We start from the raw sequence: 8,791 nt of genomic DNA, 5'->3' as shown, positions 1-8,791 counted from the left end.
AATTTATGACATGGGCTGCTATATACATGTTGCCTTGAGTGGGTAGTGGTGGTTTGGTTTCATATTCGAGGAAGCTTTGGAGGGCGTGAGAGGGAAGAGAGCATTATTTGTTGTGAGTCATTTTCTACCATGTGCTGGGTTTGAGCTTCTGTTGGTATACATTTCATTGTGTCCTTTGGTTTTACATCGGGGACGAGTAAAAGTTAAAGCATGAGGAATTATCTTCCCCATTCCCAAAATGGATCGATCGGAGGCATCCGTACTTCTCCTGATTGTCCTCTAAAATGCAATGGCATCCAACAAAAATGGTAATTTACAATCAATAAAATATCATATGGCACCGAACTTTGAGTTGACCTCCTTAGGGGTAAATATGTATTGCATTGCCAAGAACGGACTTCTGCAACTTGATTTTGGGCGATGATGCAAATAGTCAAATTAAACAACGATGCAAACAAAAACAAATGTCCCCCCCCCCCCCCCCCCCCCCCCCCCCCTCCCCCACCCCACCCACATCCAACGGTCACTCCACAACCTCCTTTGTCGGAAAATTCGATGAGTCTCAAGGTGTTTTCATATACGGTCAAACCATTATTTGCCATGCATGTATGCCTGAAAAAATTCTTATACACATTGTATCCCCTAATCCCTCTAGCACACCACTCTCTCATGACTAAATAGTCACTTTCCCGACCTCGCGCAGCATGCGAGATTACTCGAAAACCACAATGACCATCATCACCAACATCTACCCAATCATCAAAAAATTCCAAAGCTCTTCCGGGACCCCCCATTTTTTCCTCCATCTTGACAAAAGTCTCTTAGTGTACCAAATTTCCAATGGCGCACCTCTCGGCCCTTGATCAAAATCACCCAACGTATGTTGAACATTTATCTTTCCATTTGTGGTAGGTGTCCCATACTTCTTCTTTGCATGCTCAAAACCCGACTTGTTCCTAGAGTAGAACCTCGCAGTCGCCCCTTGGGGTTTTCTCTAATAGGAGGTGGATGAATATCCTTATCCTCCGGATGAAGGCCTTCGCGCAATTTCTCATTGAGTACCCTCCTCTTTGATGGGTTACTAGCTCTCGCTTCCTCTATAACCTCCTCCAACTCATCACCATTGTTCTTGGGCATTGCATTATCATTGTCGTACTCCAAGGTCCTTCAGAACTCGTGAACGTCATCAAGATGGACCCTCTTACCCCTTCTTTGCAGTTGAATCAAACCGCAAGCACAAGGTAATCCATGAGTAACTCGTAAAACACATCCATATCGGTCTTCCAAGCCGATCCCCAGCTCAATCCCTCTCTTAATTTCGGCTTCCATGATGTCAATAACCTTGATAGACACCTTTCCTTGCAACAAGGAAAAGACATGATTTCCAATTCGCAGCCTACTCCTCGATTGTTCTAGCTCATATCTAATTTTGTAGTGTTGAGATTAAAGCATTGAATGAATACAGAACCACATAGTATCAAGGTTTAGGTTAAAAATTTTCAACCAATCCTTCAAAAGTGAATGGGCGAACTCAACCCGGGAAGTGGCCGTGTTTCCAAGATAGAAGTATCAGTTTGTATAGCATATCATCTACTTCTTCGTGTATTTACCCCATGTTTTCGCCGCATAAGTCGCCAACTCCTCCCACTTGTTACTAAAAGCTTCCCAACCGCTCCGAAACTCATCCACGGTAGATGTATCGATCACTAGTTGCCAACCACTTTCTGGATTGTTTATTATAATATTTTTGTACTACACCGTAGAACCATTTGAGATTGCTTTTTTCTCCATAGCACGGTTTAAGTCCCAACGACACAAAAGGTGAGGAGTGCGGGGATAAACGGATTCAAGAGCGGCGATCATCCCCAACTCCTGATCAGTGACAAAGGCTGAAACAGATGCAGTCGTACACTCGAGGAGCTCCCTTAATCTCTACAACATCCACGCGTAATATTTTTTTGACTCGGAAGGAAGCACCACACTAGAAATTAAGAAAGAAGAACCACACGATGTGACACCAACAAGCTCAACAAGTGCAACATTGTAAACGTCGGTCTTGTAGGTAGAATCAATGAGTACGACATAGGGATAAACACGGAACAGCTTTACGGCTTTCGGATAAGACATGAAAATATGACTGAGCTCCTTTGTCTTGGGATTTGTCTTGTGCCATTCCATATACTTCGCACCTACAGCTAGAGCCACATTTATTAAGCGGCATTCCGTGTCCCTCTGATTTCTCGCCAAATCTTGTTTGCCTCGCTATAAATTTGGGTGCTTGCAGTTTAGGGTTTATCGGGGGTCCTTTGATGAAGATCGTTTTTTATATCTCTCGGGGGAATAGATGCCCGGACTTGTTGTTTCATATACTCTTTCTCGCCGGCATCCAAACCCGCAAAATGCCTATCCCCATCTTTGTAGTTTGATAGACGGTGGTTGCGATATCCACCGCTCTCGGAAGTCAATATGTTCCAAACTATCAACTCTTTACCATGTACATCATTAACCCAATTCTACACGGATCTAACTCAGAACATACACTCGAATTTATCTGTCCCTTTCTTCTTAGGCTTGTCGGGAGTGTCGGGCTTGTCGGGATCAATCTTCTTTCTCGTTCTCCCGTACCTTGAACAACGAAAATCTGACCCCAACAACTCAAGTTGTTTACGATTTTTGGCCCCATTTGTTGCTTTCACGAAAGCAAACCCGTCCTCAAAAGCTATCTTTTGAGCCCAGTCAAACGCGTCATCCCGACTTGCAAAGCTTGTCTCCGTCACAAATAAATTGTTGTAATTAACACCGTCATCACCAAATTCCTCAAGTGAATCCTGTTAACACGCAAATTTAACAATGATTAGGTGCTAAAATACGTAAAACGACCTAAATATACGATAAAAAGTAAATAAAAAGACGAAAACAAAAATTAAAAAACCGATCCATGAAGCGACATTGGATATCATAATGAAAAAAAAGAAAAAAAGGATGATGTTGGAAAAAATAAAGTTTATTACTCCCATGCTTGTTTTTAAATTTTATGGGGAGTCGTGTTTTGATGATGTGAGTGAGTTTATGCCACATTGGCATCGTTTTATTCTTTTAAATTGGGTTTGCAAAGTGGAATAAGCTTATTATTTGGTTACGGTTGTACTAGCTTGGCTTTACCTCCACATTTGCAAATCGTTTTGCCCCTTTTTATCCAATTACCTCACTTCACACTATATGTAAGTCCTCGGCATGTGTCTTGGTCCAGTTTGGTTGGAATGCGTATGTACAGTTGGTAGGGGTAGGTACCATGTTAGATTGCATGCATATTCTTATAGGTCGCAGTTAGGTGAGTGGCTTCATTTCTTTTTATCTTACAATATACTCACCATGTTCTTTAAATGAGTCATGAGTGACCCGTGAGAGTCTGATATGTACAAGTCTTGCAAAGGCATTGGTTTAGTAGCTTTATCATTGATTTAACTTGTTTGCATTTGATTATTTACTATAGTGTTGATTTATTGCATTAAATGGTTTAGGCAAGACAAATGTGTAGCTAGCTCTGAGATTGTATATCGTTCCATTAGTCCCCTTTTATGTCTTGTGTCTATTGCTTGCTTGGGGACAAGTAAAGGTTTGGTTTGGGGAAGTTTGATGCGTGCCTTTTATATGCATTTATTCCATCTTTTTGCATGCATTTATATGCATTATTGAGTAGCATTATCTATTATTCTCCCTTGTTTTGGCTACTTTGGGTCGTGTTGTGTTTTATGCAGGTTATAGGCCCGAGTATATGCAAACAAGCTAAAACCTGCCACTAAAGCTTGAAATCTTGGCCTTGGTATGAAATGAGCTTGGAAACCATCCTTTTTGGAGTCCTCAGTGAAGTAAGGAAGCTTATAAAACAAAAGAAATGTTTCAAATTACTAGTGCCCACTTTTAAGAGCCATAACTCGAGTTATACAAATGATAATTAAGTGATTCAAATTGGAGGTGAAAGCTTATTCTGTTAGCTTTCCAACGCCACCAAAAACGCTCTATTTGCCTAAGTAACGAAGAAATGGCAGCCCTTTGACATTTAGTGCGCATTGCAGGAACTGCGCAACCAAATAGTCGATCGACTTTTCTGCTTGGTCGATCGACTTATCTCCAGTTTGGTTGAAATATGATTTATAATTTCGGCCCATTAGCCTCTTATTTGATTTAATCTTTTGGACTTAGTATTTAACTATTTAAGCTAGTTTTACTAAACATATTAGGGCATCTTTCTCTACTGCAAAAAACTTCTTTATGTTACTTTTCTCTCAACTTTTGGATCTGGAACTGTAATCTTTCCTTATTTCGATAATCAATTAACCTTCGTTCTTATCTTATTCTTCCTTCTTATTTGTCCTTTCTCTTTTAATCTCTTTTATTTTATGTTTATTAATTCTTGTCAATTGTTTATCATGTTTAAATCGATCAGCATACTTGTTATTGTCATCGTAATATTAAATATGCGTAGCTGAATTTTCCTATGCTAGGATTTAGGGGAACCACGGTTGTATGACGGTATTTTTTTAGGTTTTTAGGTCTAGCCTTTTACTGCATTTGAATTGTTAATCGTGACACTTAATTGCGGTTTGATTAATTAAATGCATGTGATTAATTGACCATTTCGTTGACCCTTGACCTGGATCGAGAGATTGGAAAGGGTGGAGACTTGCTACGAACAATAGAATACCCTAATTAGAGCGAGAGCAAATTAGAAGTTTTTTAGGGCGAATAGTGGACAAAGAGGACCTGTTCATTACCCTTCAGACCGTAATTGTGTTGCCCTTTGACCCTACCTTAGGCCGTTGTAGACCGTGGTGAACCGACAGTCCTAGTTATTTCTCTCTATATTTGTTAAACTCATCTATTTTAATCTTTTTCTCTTGCCTTCACTACTCTTAGTTTAGCAACCAAACAACAAACTCCTAGAATTGTTACTTAGATAGACTTTATATTAGCAAATAGAATATTTTATTCTCCCTGTAGATACGATTCTGACTTCCTTTACTGCATTAGTTTAGGCCCGTTGGTTATCTTTGAATAGGTATGCGATTAGCCTGTCGAATTTTTGTTATCTTTGAAGCGACATCGGATATTAACGTCCAGCACCAGCCCAGACGATGATATCCAACGTCCAGGCCCAACTCAGACAATGAATCCACACGTCCCAACCCATCATGGACGACTGGAATCATCGTCTTGGTGAGTCCAGACAGTGATATCCCATGTCCAAGCCCAACATTGACGCCAACATTCAACGTTCGAACCTATAATAGACGCCCATATTCTACGTCTATGCCCATCCAAACATGCACATTCTTCATTTTAGCCCATGCTAAACGTTGGCTTTCCACGTCCATGTCCATCAAGGACGTTGAATGTGGCCGTCCAAGTCCAATGTGGACGTTAAGTTTCATTGTCCCGTAGCAAAAAAAAAAATTAAAATTCGAAAATTGCGTGATGGTAAGGCGACTATAATTCGATTCAAATTGACTTCATACTAATTCGATTCATACTAATTTGATTCAAACGGAAAAAATAAGTAGTTAATTAGTTAACTTAAAGATGATTCGTCGTTAGCCGTTGAATGAGATGGTTCGTTGTTTGACATTGAATCCGATTCACAAAGTCATTATTTTTTTTAAAGTTTGTTGTTTGGGAGAATTTTGGAGAGAATAGAGACGAGAGAGAGCGAGCGAGCGAGAGAGAGAGAGAGAGAGAGAGAGAGAGAGAGAGAGAGAGAGTGAGTGACCAAGGGTAGTGAGCATCTTTTTTTTTTTTAAAACGTCGACGACGTTTCGCAACCCTCTTTATAAACTACCCCTTGTATATTATGTATAAATAGGACATTGTTGTAAACCAAATATTATGCAATTCATTAATAATAATTTCACTTATATAATTTACATTTGTGTAATTTATCACAAGTCCTCTCTCTCTTCTCACTAGATTATGAGGTTTTTATGTAAAACTTGAAAAAGAAGCAAAAGGGTTTAAGATTTGGTGTTTACGAGATATTTATATTGCTTGGGTAAGTTTAGACGGGTTTAGGATAGATTAGAATAAGAATATAAAATAAATTATAAGTTACGGAAATAAAACAATCACATAGTTGTAAATATAGGGTTGCTCGGTCGAGCACTCTCTACTTAATCGAGTTCTCAGCCACTCAGTGGAGTTTGGCACTCCAGGAACTTTTCCAACTTTCTTGTTCAACTTTTGACCCGTAAATTAGATGACAAGTGGAATAAATTGAGCAAGTACCCATTAACACTTGAATTCATCACTTTTCAAATAGAGCATCATAAAATTTCATGAAATATTGTTATACAAATGGTGAGAGCGGAATGAAAGGATCAAAGGATAATCGACAATGGTGAATTTAAGGAAAATTGAAAAAGAAGTGAATGGATAAAAGCATAAATTGTAGTTGAAAGTAAGGATAAGAGAGGAAGTACAAGAGGGATAGATGTTGTCGAGGATGTTAGTTGGAACTCTAGGTGAAAGGTGGTCGGAGTTAAGAGATCAACTGATGCTATTTGTCAAGCGTAGTAGTGGGCGTAAAAGCTACGCCAATCATAGTTGTAATACCACGGTTTTCTGGTCACAGTAAACTTGGTCGAGTAGGCCGTACAAGACCGAGTGGGTCGTCGAGTGTTTTTAGACAGGCTACTATCTTGGGTGCACTCGGCCGAGTAGTAAGGAACTCGGTCGAGTAGGGCGTACTCGATCGAGTATGTCAGGTACTCGATCGAGTATCCGGTCTGACGGGTTATTTTCCGCGGTTTTGATTAGAATGATTAAGGAGTATATATTTAACATTTCCGTCGTCATTAACATTTCATAATCACTTTTACAACCTAATTAACTACTTAATCACCATAATCAACTATCAAGAGAGGATCTATCATTTCGGTGTTCGGATTTCATAGTCCGCGCGTCTATCAGTTTGTAAGTCCTAGATTTCTACCTTTTGCTTTAGGTCGATTTTGTTGCAAACTCTAGATTGGGTTGGTCTTTTGGAAATGGTTAATTAGTGATGGATTATAATTTAGTAATTGCTTGATTATGATTGTTAGGTGTAGATTTTGCAGAGGAACAGCTTTAGCCTCATTGTTGTGTTGATTTGCGGAGTTTACGAATAAGGTAGGGTTTCCCTACTCAGTGTTTTGTACGATTGTTGTTCAATGATGTGTATGATTTCCTATTGTGTTAGTATTGTGGAGATTGGTTGTTATTGGTATTATTGTTGTTGATTGTGGAGCAATTGTCGGGAGATGGTCTTCACCCCCATGTTCGCCCCTTGTGGCTCCCGTCACAAGAGGGATGTGCACATTAATGATCTGGGATCGCTCGTTGCGATGAGCGGGGCTTAGGTGGCAAGGCTGCAGTATCCCACTGGCGGTGTGGGTACCTGTTGCGATGGGTAGCCTGGCAGATCTGGTTGCGGTTCAGATAATGTACTTGGAGGTTGGAGATTGTATTGTCACAGATTGAATTGGATGGTTTATTATTATTGTTATAGTTATGTTTTATTGTGCAATTGACTGACCCCTTTTTCATTGTTGCAAAACCTGCGGTGATCCATTGGGGGATGGTGAGCAGATATCTAGCAAGTTTGGGTTGATTGACCTTATCGCTGGATGGATGGGAGAATCGCCGAGTCTAGCTAACTTCCGCTGTTGTGTCGATATTAGACGATAACTTTTATTGGATTTGTATTTTCAGTTTTGAAGTTTGGTATTTTGGTTTGTATCCGACTAAACTTTATTTACTTTAATTAAATGTTCTTTAATTGTCCATTTGATATACTCTACCTCGGACAACCGAGATGGTAGCACTCTCATTTTCTAAGGTAGGCCTTGGTAAGGCACTTTAGTAGATGGGGGCGTTACAATAGCGGTCGCCGACGAAGCGGCTCCAACCCTAACTCTACGGAGTTAGTCGTTAGACATTAATTTAAAGTAAGAGTGATAAGTCCATTTTATATACACTTAAATCTCATATTTTAGCTCCATTTTTTATGTCATTATGCACTAACTTTAGTGATTTTGAGTTAATATTGTTTCCAAGTGGTATTTTGCATATTTTGTCACATTTTGTAGGTATATGAGCTTTTAGGAGCTAAATTCTACATAATTGCAAGTAAACTAGAAGCAAGCTAAGTTGAAGACTAAGTATGGACTAGCATGAAGATAATACATGGGCTTGCATAAGTAAAAGTGATGGATTAAATGAAGAAATGCACAACAAAGTCAAATGGAAGTCAAGCCCAAATGCAAAGTCCACAAAATGCAAACATAAGATGCTAAATATTGGATGCTACTTTGGATGCTTTGAGGAGCTTGGGATGCCAAAGTGTGATTAATCGGGTGATTAAACAAGCATTAAATTATAAGCATTGGATACCATTTGATAATTAATCACAATTGAAGACAAACAAGCGAGAAACACACGACCCCGTCGGGCACTACTACAAAAAATCTCAAAGAGATCAATCATAAGAAACCTGTTAGATTTTCAGAAACCGGTGATTTTTGAAAACCGGTTTTTTAAGTGAGAATAAGAAATGTGGTGAATATACCACCGGTTTCTTTGTTTTTTTTCTGTTAGATTTGTCGAAATAAAAAGTTCTCATTGAAAACTCTCAACTGCTTTCCCTAATTCGATCAATTTCTTAATTGGCTCTCCACTTCACATCGTCAGTCGCCGACTCGCCGTTTATGCAACTGCTTTCTCATTGCCGCTTGTCCGTTTCCGTCCTCCCATAGCCTCT

This window comes from Silene latifolia, chromosome 1, assembly GCF_048544455.1.
Source record: "Silene latifolia isolate original U9 population chromosome 1, ASM4854445v1, whole genome shotgun sequence".
Classification (NCBI taxonomy): Eukaryota; Viridiplantae; Streptophyta; class Magnoliopsida; order Caryophyllales; family Caryophyllaceae; genus Silene; species Silene latifolia.
The sequence above is the reverse complement of the archived record's forward strand: the minus strand, read 5'-3'. Positions refer to the sequence as shown.